The following is a 21,357-nucleotide window of genomic DNA, read 5'->3' on the forward strand; positions in this document are numbered from 1 at the left end:
ATACTCAGCGCTGGAGATGTTCATTTGTAGAGATCCAGATGTATCTTCCTGCGTCTCAGGCTGATTCCGTGGATATTCGCTGGTCTGGTACCTATCCAGCTCAACTCAGGGGACCGGCTGAAAAAGGGGTCCCCTACTCCTCCGCCATCTTTAATCCTCTCTCCTAAAAATCCTAGTTTTGAGTGAATAATTTAAGTAGACATTTTAGCTTCAGTTAAATTACAGTTCTAAAGTTACACTTTATATTGCGGTGGTGACAAGACAGTGCCTTACAGGCTGCAGGAAACTCTTCTAGGTACTGTATTTCATTTGACTGAAACCATGGTCTCCGAAGACCGGCAAGGTGAATATAATTTCTTTTTTTTTTTTTAATAATTTTTTTATTATATTATGTTAGTCACCATACAGTACATCCCCAGTTTTTGATGTAAAGTTCCATGATTCATTACTTGCGGAAACCAGAAACACCTGGATTTAAGTGACTTGCTTAACATTATACAGTTAGTTATGTGACAGAGCTTAGCATACAGCCCTGGTCTCCTGACCTCTTGACCTCTAACCCCACTTGTCCTCCTAATTGTCCGGGGGTACTGACCTGGAACCGGAAACTGAGGGGTTTAGTTCCATTTTTGTCGCTTACGTGCCATATAAACATTAGCGCCTATGTATTTTGAGTTTCATTTTCCTTGTTTGAAGCCTGAATGTTATTATCTGTCTCTTCTATGTGATAAGGTCACTGAAGTACATCACAACTAGTAAGGCCTGTTTGAGATACTCATATAATCTCTCAAAAAACCTCTGTAGGCAATATAATTGATCCTATAGACCTGTGAAGCCAGAATCATGAATTATTGGGAGAGGGGGTGTCATCGGTTATAGAGGGCTTTGCTTAGATGATAGATTGTTAAAACATGGGACTGAAATCAGATAAAAATAAATTTTAATACTGCTCAGCCATTTACCAGTAGCGTGACATTTGGCCTGTGTTTAATAATAACATTAGCTATCATGTATGTCTATTTTAGGGGAATCTTTAATTAACAGATTTTAACAGTTTACTTAAATTTACAATATAAGAGAAACTTTAATATCAAAAAATTAATTTTATCTTAGCTTAAAAAAAGTCTTTGGACAAAAGTTTGTAGACATTAGCTGGTACAACCACACTGTGGCACTCCTTACTTACTTAAGACTTCTCATTTCAAATTTCCTCTGTAAATTGTGCTTTATAAAATGTGATGTCTTGTTATTCTTGGGGGATTCATTGTTTTTTTCTTACACGTTCCTAGTAAGGAGAGGATGGTGGAGGACCACCTGCATTTATCTGGCTCTGGAGTAACCTAAGAGAATCTGTAAGAGCCTGTCGCTCACCTTTTCAGACCCAGAGTGTCAAGGACCAGGCACAAAAACTACATGCTTGTAGTTTAGTCTCAAGGAGCACACACACTAGTGTGAGAATAGACGCAGGCACAAATAAACAATGTAAACCCAAGTGTGGAACGTTCCTTGATAGAGCATAAAAAATACCTCTTGATGGTGAAGTTATTTTATCAGATGTTCCAGCATATGTTATGAATTTAAAAAATCACTAGCCTTTGTTACATGCTAGGTATCATGATAAATTCTTTATACAGATAGTCCGAATACTGACAAAACTTTGGAAAGGTAAATATTTTTATCACTGTTTTACAACTTAAAAAGTAAGATTGATTGGCCACTAGCTGAGGTCTGATTCCAAATCTCATGCTTTGAAACTACAGTTCCAGGAATTTTAACTCCAAGTTCAGTGATATTTTCAGTACCCAAAGGATGAAAGGATCACTGAATAAAATTGATTACTTTTGCCTCCAGTGGCAGGAGAAAAGGATGCAGCGAGGGCAGGCACGTTTGGATGGGATGAACAGTCTGAGCACAGTGAACAATGCAGCTCATGAGACTTTCTTCCAGTCATTGGAATTGAGAATACACTAGCACTGACCCAGGCCTCAGATGGTGGGCTACACCCAACAGCCCATTCATTCACTAAAGATTGTAGTTACTATAATATGTTGTTAACGGCTCTATGCTTGACGAGAGCAATGGAGTCTATGCAACATGATCTGCATGACGATGAAGCCACTGGAGCTTTAGTAAGACAAGAAGCCAGTGCATGATGGGTCAGACAAGGTCACGGAAATGACTCCCCCAAGAAGCTGTTCCTGCAGTGGTTTGGGTCATGTTCTGAATAGTACCCAATGACTTAAAGCCATCACCAGACCAGGCTACTCTTAAAATCTCATTTCCTAGCATTTTGCCCCTTGAATGTGCTGCTCCAGCCACATAATCTGGAAATCTACCGAGTTTCCTCTTCTAAGTCATGCCTTAGTGTCTGCCTAGCGGGGGGGGGGTGTGTGTGTGTGTGTGTATTTTTTTTCCTAGTGTATTTCGTATTCAGACACTTGCTTGGCCAGTCTCCCCACTCTTTTAAGGTGAGGCCACTCCATGTAAAGTAACAGCCATGTACTACTTCCTGCCTTCCCCCCCTTAGGCTACTTTATTTTTCTCCATAAAACGTATCACCATCTAACCTAATACACTATAGATCTCTGTATTTGATTGTTGCAATGTCTGGAGATAGAGAGTTTGCTTGCCTTGTATACTTTTGTAACCTCAAAGCCCAGAAAAATAAATATTTGTTGATGGAATGATATTGTGATTATTTTGCTAGTAGTGTGGACAGGTATTTTCTTTCTTTTTTTTTTTTTTAACATTTCCATTAAAGGACCATGGTGTGTTAGGTTAAACAAGTACGTTTCAAGCACTTGCTCTGTGCGTGTGTGTGTGTGTGTGTGTATATTTATATATATATATATATATAATCTATCTAAATAAATGCTAGACACTGTAGTAGGTGCTGGCATCACAGCAGTGATCAAGACTCTGTCCCTTCAAAGACTTTAGGCAAATAAACAGGTAACCACAGTACAGAGTAATAACAGGATTCATTTCCAAGGTGCTGTAGGTGAACATAAGATAGGCACCTAGCCCAGGTCCAAGAAATCAGAATACGTAGCCAAGAGGAGATGACATCAAAGCCGAACTCCAAAGGACAAGTAGAAGTTAACCAAGCAAAGAGGAGAGGGAAAATAATGCAAACATGTATAAAGGCAAGTAGTTCCAAATTAAAATCACATGAAAAATAATATTCTTTAAAAAATTATTATTTATTTTTGCTACTAACTAAGGATCTTGACTTGAAAATATCTTAGCAGATACATTTGATGCATCTGAGTGGTATGTCTCCTCCATTTACCATTGCTTAAGAAGAGTCATTTCCTGACCTAGGAAGAGAGTACAATTTTACGGACAACAGACCTGGATTTGAAATCCTGTTTACTTAACCAATCAAGCGTTTGAGCCAAGGGTTCTAAGTCTGAATTTCTAATTGTAAAACAAGTACGCCATCACCCACCTCATTAAGTGGCTGTGAGCTTTCTTTTATTCAAACAAAAGGTCCCATTGGATGCCAGGAACAATTTTAGAGCTAAGTTACAGCTGCAGAAATGGATGGGAACCCTGCCCCCTTGGAATTATACTCAATCTGAGTACATATGTGGGGTGGGAGGCGAAGCAGATGTATTACAGATAAATTCAAACAGAAGCAAGCGACACAGGAACATGAAGACAAGCTGAGATGGAGAAGTGGGATGAGGGTTATTTTGGATCACATATATTTTCTTAGAGGAAATAGAATTTCAGCTGAGAATCTGGAGTAGAAGGAACCAGTTGTGGGAATTTGTGGGGTATAAAATTCTCTGTGGAAGACGTAGTAAAGAGAAGGGCCATATGCACCCCAATGTTCATAGCTGCATTGTCCACAATAGCCAAATCATGGAAGGAGCCGAGATGCCCTTCAACAGATGACTGGATTAAGAAGCTGTGGTCCATATATACAATGGAATATTACTCAGCTATCAGAAAGAACGAATTCTCAACATTTGCTGCAACATGGACGGCACTGGAGGAGATAATGCTAAGTGAAATAAGTCAAGCAGAGAAAGACAATTATCATATGATTTCTCTCATCTATGGAACATAAGAACTAGGAGGATCGGTAGGGGAAGAAAGGGATAAAGAAAAGGGGGGTAATCAGAGGGGGGAATGAAACATGAGAGACTATGGACTGTGAGAGGCAAACTGAGGACTTCAGAGGGGAGGGGGTGGGGGAAGGGGATAGCCTGGTGATGGGTAGTAGGGAGGGCACGTATTGCATGGTGCACTGGGTGTTATACGCAACTAATGAAGCATCAAACTTTACATCGGAATCTGGGGATGTACTGTATGGTGATTAACACAATATAATAAAATAAAATTAAAAAAAAAATTCTCTGTGGAGTGAATAATTAGTATCAAGGTCTAGGGCTGACATGAGTTCACTGTGTCCGAGGTACAGAATATAAGGGAATATAAGGTGTATATTGTCCGGAGTGGATGGACACAGGGTGCAAATAGCAGATCAGACATCAGATCATGAAGGCAGTTGTGGGTTAAATTAGGATCCCCCCACTTGATTTATTGAGGTCTAACGGACAAATAGAATTGAAATGTATTTAAAGTGTGTGATATTATGATTTTATAAGTGTATACATTGAATGATTTCTACAATCTATCCCCTCATAATTACTTTTTTTTTTGGGGGGGGTGGGAGAATGCTTAGGACCTACTCTCAGCAAATTTCAAGTATTTAATGCAGTATTTTTTTTTATTTTTAAGATTTTTATTTATTTATTTGACAGACAGCCAGCGAGAGAGGGAACACAAGCAGGGGGAATGGGAGAGGAAGAAGCAGGCTCCAGTGGAGCAGGGAGCCCAATGTGGGGCTCGATCCCAGGACCCCGGGATCACGCCCTGAGCCGAAGGCAGATGCTTAATGACTGAGCCACCCAGGCGCTCCTTAATGCAGTATTTTTTTTTTTTTTTAAGATTTATTTATTTATTTATTTATTTGACAGAGACAGCCAGAGAGAGAGGGAACACAAGCAGGGGGAGTGGGAGAGGAAGAAGCAGGCTCATAGCAGAGGAGCCTGATGTGGGGCTCGATCCCAGAATGCCGGGATCACGCCCTGAGCCAAAGGCAGACGCTTAACCGCTGTGCCACCCAGGCGCCCCTAATGCAGTATTTTTAACTGTAGTGACCATACTGTACCTTAGATCCTCATAATATTCTTAAGAATTAATATTCTTAATTATAGTGTCAATTCTACTAGATCTGTAATTGATATTTCTGGTAATTCATTTTCAGTAGGTGTTAGGTGCACGTTTTCTCTTTCATTTTCTGACACTGACCATTGAGAAAGCCTTCGGATTTGGTTGCATACTTGTTCCAGGTACTGAGAAAGATGGTTGCTCTAATTATAGTCACTCATCAACTCTAAGATGCCATCATCTGTAAGATGTGCCAGTATTTTTGTTGCATTAGAAAAGAAAAAACACTGCAAATAAATGCTTTTAAAAGGAGAATTTTATTTCATACTGATGGAAGAAGTCTTTCAGATTCCTCCCTCCCTTCCTTTCTTCTTTCATTTCAAGGTGGGGGGGCAGGGAGAGAATCCTCAAGCTGACTCTGTGCTCAGCAGGAAATTCAAGCAGGGCTCGATCTCACCACCCTGAGATCATGACCTGAGCTGAAATCAAGAGTCTGACGCTTAATCAACTGAAGCACCCAAGTGCCCCATACACACACTTCTTAAAAGAGTGTTTTACTTGTCACTAGGATTTCCTTCTTTTCTACTGCTGCAGATATTGTTGCTTTCCTGATCTTACCAGAAGGTGCCACAGAAAGATTTTTAGATGCCAATCAGAGTCTATATTCTCTTCTCCAAAGGCCCTTAATTGGGTTATTGATGGAAACATTCAGGAGTTGCAGTCATTCAGTCCTCTCACCAGGAATAACAACCACCTGTGTGGACACACCGTCAAGGGTAACTACCGCATGACTGCAGCACAGCGGACGGCAGCAGCGGGACACCGGTGATGATAAGCCAATTTTAGAGAGGTTAAAATGTGAAAAGAGTGTGCCAATTTCTTCCCAGTGAAGAAGTACAGGAAGTGAAAGGGTAGTTTCTCAGGCTGTTGCAGACTGAGCATTTCTCATGTGTATATAATTTACTTTGCTTATGAAAGAATAGAGTCTTTTTCTTACAGACTTTGATACCTACAACAAAGTTGTCCTACATCGCAGACTTTCACATTGCAGTTTCTAGAAAGATGAGTTGTAGAAGAGATATCTGCTAACATGTACCTACCACTTGGTATACACTTGATACGGTTGTTAAGTACTTTGCAATTATAAACTTCTCTCCTCTTCACAGACACCTGGAGAGGGAGATATGTTATTATTATTATTTTCATTTTACAGGCGTTGAAACAGAGGAATAGAAAATAAGTTGGTCAATATTACAAAGCTAGTAAGTGGCAGAGTTTGGATTCAAACCAAGGGAGTCTGGTTCTTGAATCTGCACTTTGTATAAATGAATCATCAGTACAAAATGAACATTCCCAAATCAGCTTATAAGTAAGATAAGACTATTCCACAACATCTGAAGTGACTTTATGTTCTAAGTCTTGTTTCTAAAGTAAGTCCTACCTTTGTTCCGGACTCCTCCTCTGTCTCTGGATTTGTGTTTAATACCTTCCTGAGCAAAGCAGCTTTCTGTGCTCAGTGTGGGAACTAAGTGTAGGGTTTCTCAACTTTGGCACTACTGACGTGTCAGGTTGAAGAATCCTCATTGTGAGGGGCTCCTTTGTGCATTGCGGGAGGGTTAGCAGCATCCCTGGCCTCCCCCGAGGAAATGCCAGAAGCACCCCCTAGTTGTGGGAACTGAAATGTCTCAAGACATTGCCAACTGCCCATTAGGGGTCAGGATCACCCTTGGTGGAGGGCCCCTGGGTTAGAGGTATAGTCAGTACACGTAAGCTTTTGTCGATGAGCTAATAGAGGATTTCTTTTACTTGTGTATATGGTTCTAACTCTGTAAAGACTGAGTAGAAGAGAAGTGTTTACATAATCCACAAAGTATGTCTTGTTCTTATGGATTTCACCAGAGTGAAGAACAGAGAAGAGGTGAATTATGAATCATGGGGGCAGATGGAAGAATGAGTAGAGGCCTGGCTAACATTTTCTTGCTGGACTTACACAGTATTTGAACACAGGACTTTTTCATTAATATTGAGTTCAGAAAGGGTTTCTAAATACATTAGAATAAGAGAATTGATTAAAGACAACTACATACGTTATTGTTTTTATGCTAGTCTCATGAAAGAATATATGTTGGTAACCTTATTGATAAGACACTGCTTAATAAAGATAGTATATATTAGAAGCTATAAAGTCATCTCATCTTTAGGCATTTATATTATTTTCAAGCATTTAGATAATTAAAATAACCTAAGGTCAGAGAAGAAAATAAGATATAATTAAAGGGGGTGTTATGGTGAGCTGTTCTAAGAGGAAACTGTCTCCATGTTACTATTTAAGAACTTAGACTTTGGAGTTGGAATCTGTAAGGTCAAATTCTGATTCTACTTCTTACTATGTAAGAACACTTGGGAAAGTTACTTAGCCTCTCTTAGTATGTGTAATCAAGATGATAGTGACTACCTACGACCATAGTGCCATGTGAGAATTACATAAAATAACCCTGTGAAAGCTTAGTTTCTGGCATGTAATATCACACCCATACACATTAAATAAATGTTACCATTGACTGAGAAACGGATATCTTTAACTTCAAATGGGTTGGAGGAGATAGACTAGATTTCATATCTCATGCCTAATTACTTAACATCATTCCATCCATCATATCATTGGCCTAAATCTAGGCTCCTCTCTCATACCCTGCTGCCATGAATTGCTTCTAAAAATATTAATTAAATGGTTCACTTTTTTCCTGGAATCTTTTCTAAACTCTTCTTTTGGGCTTTTAAGTACTTTCATGACCTGGCCCTTTCCTATCTTTTCATCATTATTTATATTTACCTTCCAAAATATATTCTCCGTTGTAGGCACTCCTTTTTCCTTACTGTCACAAAAACAAGTACACTGTACTCATTTCCTCTTCCAGGTCTTTCCTTTTCTCGAGTCATCTTCCTTGTTTTTCTTCCACCCGTCTATGTGATACCCAATTTGTATATTCATGTCAAGTCCCACTTTTCTCCTGAAGATTCAGTCTCTATATCTTTAGATCTCATTTCTAAGTGGGAGTATATATGAAACATTGTTTACATGTGTATAGTGTCTATAGGTCTGTTCAGATATTTTCATCTTTTCATTAGTTCACTCTGTAATTTTTTTTTTTTTGAGGACTTTGTCTACTATCCCCAAACATTCAAATTTACTGGCATAAAGTTGTTAATAATCTCTCATCTTTTAAATCTTTGTTGCATGTATGGTTTTCACTGCTAATATTGTGATTTTTCTCCTTTTTTCTAGCTTAGTGTTGCCAGAAGTGTGTCCATGTTTTTAGTTCTTGAAAATTTTGGGCTACATCTATCCTTTCTAATGTCTTACCTTTAGTATTTCCTTTCTTCTGCTCTCTTTGGGCTTATTCTTCTGACTTGTTAAGTTAGATGCTTAGCTCATTAATTTTTAGCATTCTTTTCTTTTTTTTTTTTTTAAAGATTTTATTTATTAGAGAGAGTGCACGTGCAAGCAGGGGGAGGGGCAGAAGGAGAGAGACTCTCAATTAGACTCCTTGCCAAGCACAGAGGCTGATGTGGGGCTCGAGTCCACGACCCTGAGATCATGACCTGAACTGAAATCAAGAGTCAGACACTCAACTGCTGAGCCAGCCAGGTGCCCCAACATTTTTTCTTTGCTAATGCTAGCATATAAGTATATAAATTTTTGTCTACCACTTTACCTGAATTGCACAAGAGTGTGTGTCTATATCTATGCACAATTTAAAAATCATTTTAGTATTTCCTAAATTCCATTATGATTCATTTTCTGACTATTAGGTTATTATTAGTACATTTCCTTTTTTCAGATGTTTTAAAATATTGTCTTTGGTGATTTAATTATAATTTTTATTTGATCAGAAGGTATCATGTCTAAAATACGTATATTTTTATTTTATTTTTTTTATTTTATTATTTTTTTTAAAACCCTTTTTTTTTTTTTTTAAGATTTTTTAAATTTATTTATTCGACAGAGATAGAGACAGCCAGCGAGAGAGGGAACACAAGCAGGGGGAGTGGGAGAGGAAGAAGCAGGCTCACAGAGGAAGAGCCTGATGTGGGGCTCGATCCCATAACACCGGGATCACGCCCTGAGCCGAAGGCAGATGCTTAACCGCTGTGCCACCCAGGCGCCCCTAAAATACATATATTTTTAAACCTATTTTATGACCAAGAGTGAGGTAAATTTTCATAAATGTGTTTGTGGAAAGTGTGTATGCTCCAGTGTGGGTGTTGGAGTTCTATGCATATCCATTATATAAAACTTTTAAATTATGAGTTCAAACCCCTATCCTTTTTGATGTTTTATCTGATGGATTAATCACTTACTGAGAAGTGTTACTTCTCCTGCTGTAATGTAAAAATTTGTCAATTTTTTCTTGTAGGTCAGGAGTTTTTGCTTTATGTATTTCGAAGTTACTAGGTATATTTTAGTTTAGATCTCTATAACAGGGGAATTGAACATTTTCTCAATAGTAATAAGCTTCTAACAATGCTTTTTGCTTTAAAATCTCCATCCTCTCTTGGTAATATAGAACTGATACAGAAATTCAGGGACCCTGGGTGGCTCAGTCAGTTAAGTGTCTGACTTTGGCTGAGGTCATCATCTCAGGGTTCTGGCGTTGAGCCCCATGTCAGGGTCCTCACTCAGCAGGGAGTCTGCTTGTCTCTCTCCCTGTGCTCCTCCCCCTGCTTGTATGGGTGCTCTCTCTCTCTCCAATAAAAACAAAAATCTTAAAAAAAAAAGACTGATACACAAATTCATTATAGTTGCAGGATATAAAAACAATGTACAGAAATCTGTTGCATTTCTATATGCCAATTATGAAGGAGCAGAAAGAGAAATCAAGGAATTAACCCCATTTACAATTGCACCAAAAACCGTAAGATACCTAGGAATAAACCTAACCAAAGATGTGAAAGATCTGTACTCTGAATGTTGAATAAAACACTGATGAAAGAAATTGAAGATGACACAAAAAAAATGGAAAGACATTCCATGCTTATGGATTAGAAGAACAAATATTGTTAAAATGTTCATACTACCAAAGCAATCTACACATTTAATGCAAACCCTATCAAAATACCACCAGCATTTTTCACAGAGCTAGAACAAATAATTCTAAAATTTGTATGGAACCACCAAAGACTCTTGGTGTCACTCTTTGGTGAATAGCCAAAGCAGCCTTGAAAAAGAAGAGCAAAGGTGGAGGCATCACAATTCTGGACTTCAAATTATACTACAAAGCTGTAGTGATCAAGATAGTATGGTACTGGCACAAAAATAGACACATAGATCAATAGAACAGAACAGAACATCCAGAGATAAGCCCACAATTATATGGTCAATTAATCTTTGACAAAGCAGGAAAGAATACCCAATGTCCCTTTTCATATTTTTAAATTCTCTTTTCCCCCCGATTCTATTTTTTTCTATTAATTTGTAAGTTACCCTTTTCTACTTATCTTCTTTTTGTAATTACTAGTATGGTTAAGAAGTTTCTTTTTATGGGGCACCTGGGTGGTGCAGTCGTTAGGCGTCTGCCTTCGGTTCAGGGTGTGATCCTGGCATTATGGGATCGAGCCCCACATCAGGCTCCTCTGCTGGGAGCCTGCTTCTTCCTCTCCCACTCCCCCTGCTTGTGTTCCCTTTCTCGCTGGCTGTCTCTGTCAAATAGATAAATAAAATCTTTAAAAAAAAAAGGAAGTTTCTTTTTAATGGTTAATAAGTTCTAACATTAATATTTCAACCATCTTTTCAATCAAAAAGAACTTAGAATTCTGTACTGCAAATCATGCTTCTCTCAATTCATGAAATTCTTATCCAAAATTTTTGTCTCATATATTAGATATTTTTGTTATTGTTTTAGATGGTCCAGTTGGTTAGTTTACCTAGATGTAGCATTTCTTTCTTTTCTCCTTTTGCTTATATCATTCATGGAATACTAGACCGTAGTAGTATTCTCAGATTATTCTCTTTCATTCCTTCGTCCTTTGAAGATTCTTAGCAAAGCTTATTTGTGCTAATCTTTCTTAGTTTTTATTTACCACTTTTTTGAAAACCTCTTTGTTTCAGACTTGACATTGAAAGATAGTTTCTTTGGATATAAATTTCTGCATTGAAAGTTGCTTTATCTTAGCATTTTTAATATAATATTTATGTATAAATAGAAATAGAGAAATGTAAAATATCTATGACTTTCATTGTTGTCAATGGGTACAATCATTGACAGGTTACTCATCAGTTTTTGTAGACACTGGAATGTCACATAACCCTGATCAGAACAAGTATTGTTCAGTTCTCAATTGCATCATTCACAAAGACCTCAAGTGAATAGCTTCCCCTTGTTAGTATATTGCATAGCTTCATAAATGTACATGCATTTCTTTTTACTTTTCTATTTCTTTCCTACTTTAGTTTCTTTTTGTCTTTGATGTCCTCATTTTTACTAACATACACTATATATGGATTTCTTTTTACTTATTCTACTTGAATTCATTTGGGTTCCTGAATCTAAATAGCAATTTTTTTTTTTCCAAACAAAACTCTCACATATTGATTCCTGAACCAACCTACTGGTGCAGAAGCATACTAACACAGAAGCATCATTTCGCCAATAAAACATGTCTATTGTTCAGGTAGTTGTGATGTTGACAGAGTGATAGGATACAAGCACGTGAACTTCATGCAGCATAGATACGTGTGCTGTCTCCTGTGTGATCCCTTGTAGACCCAGCTTCGTTCCTCTCCAATGCCTCCTTTTGGAGTTGTACCTGATTTTTTTTTTTAAAGATTTATTTATTTATTTTTAGAGCAAGAGAGCAAGCAGGAGGAGGGGCAGAGGGAAAGAATCTCAAGCAGACTCCCTGCCGAGCACAGAGTCTGACACGGGGCCTGATCTTGGGACCCATGAAATCATGACCTGAGCCGAAACCAAGAGTTAGATGCTCAACCGACAGAGCCACTGAGGTGCCCCATGTACCTGATTTTATTACCAGTTTTCATCCAGATCCACTGGGGAATGGAATGATTCTGCTTCTGTTTCTTGGCCAGGAATCAATTGATCCTGGAAGTCTTGTGAGAGGACATGACAAGGAACAGTCAACCATATACACCATGATGGTGGAGAAAAGGAGCAGTGATGCTTTTTTTTTTTTTTTAATTCTGGAAAAATCTCAGCCATTATTTCTTCATATATTTTCTTTCCCTAATTTCTTCTTGTCAGGTTTGATCAGACACAGTAATTTCTTTATTTCTGGAATCCAAGTTCATCTTCCACCTTTTGCTCTCATGAGGACGGTTATTTCTAAAAATGAAAAGGTTGTTGAGAGGGCTGTTCATTATCACCTTTCTCATTGACTTGGTACTTTTTAACTTCTCCTTTTAGGAAGGACTTGAGCTGTTAATCTTATGAGTAGATTGCTTTGTTTATTAATTGCTCAGAAGTCTCATGTTGGGATACCAACTAAGCCAAAACCTTGAAAATAAATGAAAGTCTCCAAAGAAAGTATTAGCAGCATGGCATAAACTGCATATACAACTACAGATCCCCTTTTCCTCCAATAGAGTATTTGAAAAACTGTAAACACATTGTTTTGATTCTCAACTTAAATTCAAACACTGATGGAATGGAGAGCTTTGAGCAAAATCAGTTTGCCAAATACCTAGCAGAATAATTTACATCTTTTGTGTACCAGACACTGTAGTAAGTCTAATGGAGTTTTAGGAAGAATTTAGTACCTCTGTTCCTATTCCCTTGACTATGTATAGTCCTTTGGGACCTCACCTGCATGCCAGGCTGCTTATCAACATAGTTTAAAATTTAGTGTCATCTTCAAGGAATTTCCAGAGCTAACTGCTAATAGAAGAAAGCTGTTTCCATTTCTTACATATGTTTCTGGATTTGGCATTAATGCTATTTTTTCTGTGGTTCCGTTTGATTCTAGTTTATGCCAGTGGTTTTTGGAGTCTCTTGCTTTTTCAGCACATTGATTAAAGAAATATAAGCAGGATCAGCACTGACTGTAGGCTTACATTTATCTCATTTTTGGTATATTTTGTAAGTTTGCATTATTTTTTTGGTCTTAGGACAGGTTCTAGATAAAATTATGGTATCGAGGAGACAGTAAGCAATAATTAAATGGGTCAATAAAAAGTAATTTGTTAGTAGGGGAAAAAAAGTAATTTGTCAGTTGGAGTTGTCATTCTCCTCCCTGTCCCCTTCTCTATTCTCATTTGGTCTGTTCTCTCCTCTGTTGCTCTTGACCTTAACATCATACTTCCCTCTACTTTCTCTTGCTTCTTATCTTGGATTCTACTAAAAATTCCAAATCCTGTGTGATGTTACTCCGGGACCTGAAATACCAATTGGTTAATCAAATAAAGTCTCCTTTATAATCTGCTAATGGTGTTTTAGCTATGTGATCATTCTGTAGGCACCTTTGCTGCCTTGTTTGTTAATAAGTAACTCTATGAGACCATAACAAGTTAGGTGGGTAATGTTTTTATGGTGTATAGATTCCTAAATCTTACCTATTTCACTTTTAGGTAAGGCCCACCAAAATCACTAGCTTGTTAATGCAATGCTGGAGGTCTCAGTGCTAATATCCAGAATGTTATACTTTTTCTGACATGTCCTAGTCATGTCTCACAAGACATCCTAGTCTGACATGACTAGGACATGTCAGAAAAAGTATTACACACAAAAGGCTTTATTACACACAAAAGTTTTATTATGCACAAAAGGCTTCTTTGAAGCCCTTTTCTAGCCACTGGATGAGGGAATCAATATGGTAATTACCATGAAGTATTTTTGCCTCTGAGTACAACTTGGGATTGTGAATGATGATTGCTTTTTTTTTTTTTAAAGATTTTATTTATTGATAGAGACAGAGAGCACAAGTGGGGGGAATGGCAGAGGGAGAGGGAGGAGCAGACTCCCCACTGAGCAGGGAGCCTGATGCGGGGCTCCATCCCACAGCCCTGAGATCATGACCTGAGCTGAAAGCAGACACTTAACCAGACTGAGCTACCCAGGTGTCCTGATTTTGTTTTTTGTTTTTTGTTTTTAAAACAAGTATGTAGTGCTTTCTATGTGCCAGGCCCTATTATAAATATTAACTCATTTGAAATTCAAAACAATTCTATGAGAAAGACATTATTAGGCTCATCTTACAGATACAGAAACAGGAACTTCTCTGATCCATGGAAAAATTAAGTAACTGGCTCAAGGTCATTTAGGTAGTAAGTGGCAGAGTTGGGCTCTGAACCCAGGGGACATTAGTCTGGAGTCCAAGCTCTAACACTGTGTTCTGCAGCTCTTGGGAGGAAGTGAAGATTGTATTGTCCTCAAGAGGATGCCTGGAGATTTATTGTTTGAATGCTTAGGTTCTTTTTTCTCCCTCTCCAGTCATTCTCTCCTGATATTAAATAGGGTTTTTATACAGGCATACCTCATTTTATTGCACTTTATTGTGCTGTGCAGATAACCTATTTTCTACAAATTGAAGGCTTGTGGCAACCCTGCATCCAGCAAGTCTATCAGCACCATTTTCCAACAGCATTTGCTCACTTTGTGTGTCTGTGTCACATTTTGGTAATGCTCACAATATTTCACACTTCTTCATTATTATTTGTGATGATGATCTGTGATCAGTGACCTTTGATGGTACTCTTCTAACTGTCTTAGGGTGCCCTTTGCTCGTTAGACTGTGAACTTAGTTGATAAATGTGTGTGTTCTGACTGCTCCACTGACAGACCATTCCCCCATCTCTTCCCTCTCCAATTCTATGAACAGGCTGGGACAGGTGAAGAAGCTGCAGGAAAAAAAAAAAGTTTGAAGCTAGCAAAGGTTAGTTCATGAGGTTTAAGGAAAAAAAGTTTCCATTACCTTAACACATACAGGGAAGCAGCAAGTTATCTAGAAGTTCTAGCTAAGACAACTAATGAAGATGGCTACACCAGTAGTCGATTTTCAGTGTAGACCAAATGGCCTTCTGTTGGAAGAGGATGCCATCTAGGACTTTCAGAGCTAGAGGGAAGTCAGTGTCTGGTTTCAAAGGACAGGCTGACTCTCTTGTTAGGGTCGAATGCAGCAGTGACTTCAAGTTGAAGCTATTGCTCATTTACTGTTCTGAAAATTCTAAGGCCCTTAAGAATTGTGCATTAAGGGGGGCACGTGATGTGATGAGAACTGGGTGTTACACTGAACTGATGAATCATTGAACATTGTATCAAAACCCAATCATGTACTATACCTTGACTCATTGAATTTATATAATAATAAAAAAGAATTATGCAAAACCTACTCTGCCTGTGCTTTGTAAATGGAACAAATGGATGACAGCACATCTGTTTCAGTAAATGTTTACGGAGTATTTTGAGCCCACTGTTGAGACCTCCTGCTCAGATAGATTCCTTTCAAAATATTACTGCTTGTTGGCAATGCACCTGCTCACTCAAGAGCTCTGATGGAGATGGACAATGAGATCAATGTTGTATTCATGCCTGTTGACGCAACATCCAGGCTGCAGCCCATGGATCAAGGCATTATTTGGACTTTAAAGTCTTATTATTTAAGAAATACATTTCATTTTTTTAAAAAAAGTTTTTATTATGTTAGTCACCATACAGTACATCCTTAGTTTTTGATGTAGTGTTCTATGATTCATTGTTTGCGTATAACACCCAGTGCTTCCATGCTGTACGTGCCCTCCTTAATACCCATCACCAGCCTATCCCATTCCCCCACCCCCCTCCCCTCTGAAGCCCTCAGTTTGTTTCCCAGAGTCCATAATCTCTCGTGGTTCATTCCCCCTTCTGTTTACCCCCCGTTCATTCTTCCCTTCCTTCTACCGATCTTCCTGCTATTCCTTATGTTCCACAAACGAGTGAAACCATATGATAATTGTCTTTCTCTGCTTGACTTATTTCGCTTAGCATAATCTCCTCCAGTCCCGTCCATGTTACTGCAAATGTTGGGTAATCATTCTTTCTGATGGCTGAGTAGTATTCCATTGTATATATGGACCACATCTTCTTAATCCAGTCATCTGTTGAAGGGCATCTCAGCTCCTTCCACAATTTAGCTATCATGGACAATGCTGCTATGAACATTGGGGTGCATATGGCCCTTCTCTTCACTACGTCTATATCTTTGGGGTAAATACCCAGTAGTGCAATTGCTGGGTCATAGGGTATCTCTATTTTTCACTTCCTGAGGGACCTCCACACTGTTTTCCAAAGTGGCTGTACCAACTTGCATTCCCACCAACAGGGTAAGAGGGTTCCCCTTTCTCCACATCCTCTTCAACACTTGTTGTTTCTTGCCTTGTCAATTTTTGCCATTCTAACTGGCAAAAGGTGGTATCTCAGTGTGGTTTTGATTTGAATTTCCTGATGGCTAATGATTTTGAACATTTTTTCATGTGTCTGTTAGCCATTTGTATGTCTTCATTGGAAAAGTGTCTGTTCATATCTTCTGCCCATTTTTTGCTTTGTTTCCCGTGTATTGAGTTTGAGAAGTTCTTTATAGATCTTGGATACCAGCCTTTTATCTGTAGTTTCATTTGCAAATAACTTCTCCCATTCTGTGGGTTGCCTCTTCATTTTGATGACTGTTTCCTTTGCTGTGCAGAAACTTTATCTTGATGAAGTCCCACAAGTTCATTTTTTCTTTGTTTCTCTTGCCTTTGGAGATGTGTCATGAAAGAAGTTGCTGTGGCTGATGTCAAAGAGGTTACAGCCTATGTTCTCCTCTATGATTTTGATGGATTCCTGTCTCGCATCGAGGTCTTTTATCCATTTGGAGCTTATCTTTGTGTATGGTGTGAGAGATTGGTCAAGTTTCATTCTTTTGCATATAGCTGTCCAATTTTCCCAGCACCATTTATTGAAGAGACTGTCTTTTTTCCACTGGATGTTTTTTCCTGCTTTGTCAAAGATTAGTTGACCAGAGAGCCAAGGGTCCATTCCTGGGTTCTCTATGCTGTTCCATTGGTCTATCTGTTTTTGTGCCAGTGCCATGCTGTCTTGGTGATCACAGCTTTGTAGTATAGCTTGAAATCAGGTAACGTGATGCCTCCGGCTTTGTTTTTCCTTTTCAACATTTCCTTGGTGATTTGGGGGTCTTTTCTGGTTCCACAGAAATTTTAGGCTTGTTTGTTCCAGCTCTTTGAAGAATGTCATTGGTATTTTGATCGGGATGGCGTTGGAAGTGTAGATTGCACTGGGTAGCATGGACATTTTAACTATGTTTATTCTTCTGATCCACGAGCATGGAATGTTTTTCCATCTTTTTGTGTCTTCTTCAATGTCTTTCATCAGTGTTCTGTAGTTTCTAGAATATAGATCCTTTATGTCTCTGGTTAAATTAATTCTGAGATATTGTATGATTTTTGGTGCTATTTTAAATGGAATTGATTCTCTAATTTCTCTTTCTTCAGCCTCATTGTTCTTGTATAGAAGTGCAACTGATTTCTGAGCATTGGTTTTGTATCCTGCCTCATTACTGAATTGTTCTATGAGTTCTAGTAATTTGGGGGTGGAGTCTTTTGGGTTTTCCATATAGAGTATCATGTCATCTGTGAAGAGAGAGAGTTTGACTTCTTTGCCGATTTGAATACCTTTTATTCCTTTTTGTTGTCTGATTGCTGTTGCAAGGACTTCTAGTACTATGTTGAACAACAGCGAGAGTAGGCATCCTTGTCATGTTCCTGATCTTAAGGGAAAGGCTTTCAGCTTTTCCCCATTGAGAATGATATTCGCTGTAGGCTTTTCATAGATGGTTTTTATGAGATTGAGGAATGTACCCTCTATCCCTACACTCTGAAGGGTTTTAATTAGGAAAGGATGCTGTATTTTGTCAAATGTTTTTTCTGCATCAATTGAAAGGATCATATGGTTCTTGTCTCTTCTCTTATTGATGTGATCTATCACACTGATCGATTTGCGAATGTTGAACCACCCTTGCATCCCAGGGATGAATCCCACTTGGTTGTGATGGATAATCCTTTTAATGTACTGTTGGATCCTATTGGCTAGGATCAAGAAATACATTTCATAAGGCTCGGGCTGCTACAGATAGTGCTTCCTCGGCTGGATCGGGGCAGAATAAATTTAAAACTTTTTGGAAAGGATTCACTATTCTAGGTGCCATGGAGAAAATTTGTGATTCACGAGAAGAGGACAAATGGAAGAAGTTGATTCCAACCCTCATGGATGACTTTGAGGAGTTAAAGACTTCAGTGGAGGAAGTGACTGCAGATGTGGTGGAAATAGCCAGGGAACTAGAATCGGAAGCAGAGCCTCAAGATGTGAATGAATTGCTACAACCTCTCGATAACATTTGAATGGATGAAGAGTTGCTCCTTACAGATGAGCAGAGAAAGTCGCTTCTTGAGAGCTAATCTCCTGGTGAAGATGCTGTGAAGATTATTGCAATGAAAACAAAGGTTCAGAATATTACATAAACTTAATTGATAAAGCAGAGGGCAGGGTTTGAGAGAATTGACTCCAATTTTGAACGAAGTTCTCCTGTGGGTAAAATGTTATCAGACAACATCACATGCTACGGAGAATTTGCTAGTGAAAGGAAGAGTCAATTGCTGCAGCAAACTTCATTGTTGTTTTATTTTAAGAAATTACCATACCCACCACCCTGATCAGTCAGCAGCCAGAAGCACTGAGGCAGGACCCTGCACCAGCTCTCTGGTTATGACTCTCTGAAAGCTCAGGTGATGGTTAGCATTTTTAGCAATAAAGTATTTTTAAATTAAGGTATGCACATTTTTTTTAGACATAACTGTTGCACTCTTAATAGACTACAGTACTGCATAAACATAACTTTTATATGCACTGGGAAACCAAAAAATCCATTTGACTTTATTGTGATAGTTACTTTATTATGATGGTCTGGAACTGAACCCTCAATATAAAAGTGATTCTGGGCAATTTCAACAGAAAAGAAAATTGGTAGCTTAAATAATCATCAAAAATTCTAAAAGTTTGAACTTGGAAATGAGGAAGCAAAATTACCCCCTAGAATCTGTCTGTGGAGATGCTGGTGCTACTGGGCACAGGAAGCCAGAGATACACTGCTGGGTACCACTGCCACACTAGCATCCTTGTTACCATGGAAACATGCTGTTGCTGCTACTACCACCACCACCACCCCCCCCACTAACTACATGGTTTCTCTGCTCTTCCTGCTTCTGATTCAAGGTCTAGTTAGTACATCTAATTGGTCAATCTTAGGTCACAAATCTATCCTGTCTTACATCCTGGCTGTACAGGAGGAAATCCAGTGTCTTGCCTTCTAGGGTTGCTGAACAAAATACAGGAGGCTCAACATTTGCAGAACTTGGGGGGACATACTTATACTAAAATTTTATTCTCTATTTATGTGAAATTTAAATTCTGCTGGGCACTCTGTATTTTTATTTGTTGAACCTGGCAACCCTCCTGCCTTCTTAGTTTCTGTATTTAGGGGGAAACAAAGATTCATATGATGGGCAGTTTTCAAAACATGGGATAAGTTTCTCTATTGAGAAGGAACACGACTAAAATTCACCACAATCCCTTCTAACATTTTCCCATGTAGTCACAACACAATAATTTTGCAGTGAGACAAAAAGTACAGGCTTGGGGCGCCTGGGTGGCACAGTGGTTGAGTGTCTGCCTTCGGCTCAGGGCGTGATCCCGGCGTTATGGGATCGAGTCCGACATCAGGCTCCTCCGCTATGAGCCTGCTTCTTCTTCTCCCACTCCCCCTGCTTGTGTTCCCTCTCGCACTGGCTGTCTCTATCTCTGTCGAATAAATAAATAAAATTAAAAAAAAAAAAAGTACAGGCTGGTGTCAAACCCAAACTCGACCTATAACCAAATTTTTCTTTTTCCAGGACCCTCTCCCGCCATGTTGTATCACAACTAATTTAATTTCCTACTAATTTGAGGTGATGTTTTGGATAACATGCTTTTTTCTCTTTTTTTTTTTTTAAGATTTTATTTTTAAGTAATCCCCACATCCAATGTGGGACTTGAACTTACAACCCAGAGATCAAGAGTTGCATGCTTTACTGACTGAGCCAGCCAGGTTCCCCTGAATAACATGCTTTTATTTCTAGCATAGATCAGCTTTTATTTGACTTCCCTTTTCAATAATAAATGGAGCCCTCATTCCCAATTCTGAGGAAGAAATTTCATTGTGTAGACTATTCAAGCTGTATACAAATATATAGCTGAAATTGGTGTCATAAAAAGTTCATTATATATCATCTCCTCTGTATTTTAGTGTCTCTGAGTCACTTTCTGATTAAGACTATTTATGAAGCTCTTCTGATATTTCTGCAGAAAAAGGTAGTTTTGTATGTGCAAAGTATTAGCAGCTTAGAACAAAATAATCTTCCTCATAATTCTCCTTAAATAAAATGTTTCCAACAAATTCACTCTAGGGTCAAAGAGAATAAAGTTTGTAGTTTGCAAAATTATTTTGTTTATAAAAGTCTTATATTTTCAATTTACATATCTAATATGTTCAGGGTTAAGCCCATAAGGAGAGGTGGAAAAAAGGCAATGTTCTAATAATCAAACAGATACCCAGCTAAAGCTACAATCAGAAAGAGAAATTTATTTATTAATTATAACACCATCATAGTCATTTAGACTTTCTATACTGATTTGATAAGAAAATATAGATTTTACCAGTGTTGATTAATTTCATAATCATTGCTGGAAGAATACTTACCACTACTACCATATTTGAAAAATAGTACAAAGGCAAATTATTTGCACTTTAGGAGAAGAAAACAGTCTTTTAAAAGTTATTGAGGGGAGGGGAGTGGGGGATTGGGATAGGCCAGTGATGGGTATTAAGGAGGGCACATATTGCATGGTGCACTGGGTGTTATACGCAAATAATGAATCATGGAACATTGCATCAGAAACTGGGGATGTACTGTATGGTGACTAATATAACAAAATAAAGTTATTAAAAAAAAGAAGTTATTGGTGAAAAGTATAGCATAGGGAATATAGTCAATAATGTTGTAATGATGTATAGCGACATGGTAACTACACTTACGGTGAGCATTGCATAGTATATAGAATTGTTGAATCACTATGTTGTATACTTGAAAGTAAC

At 38.3% G+C, this 21,357-nt stretch overlaps 1 pseudogene; it reads right to left on the reverse strand.

The window, feature by feature from the left end:
• Positions 1-11,852: 11,852 nt before the first annotated feature.
• On the reverse strand, positions 11,853-12,307 carry LOC109489876 (annotated as a pseudogene).
• Between the last annotated feature and the right edge of the window lie 9,050 nt (positions 12,308-21,357).

Source organism: Ailuropoda melanoleuca, chromosome 8 (assembly GCF_002007445.2).
Source record: "Ailuropoda melanoleuca isolate Jingjing chromosome 8, ASM200744v2, whole genome shotgun sequence".
NCBI lineage: Eukaryota > Metazoa > Chordata > Mammalia > Carnivora > Ursidae > Ailuropoda > Ailuropoda melanoleuca.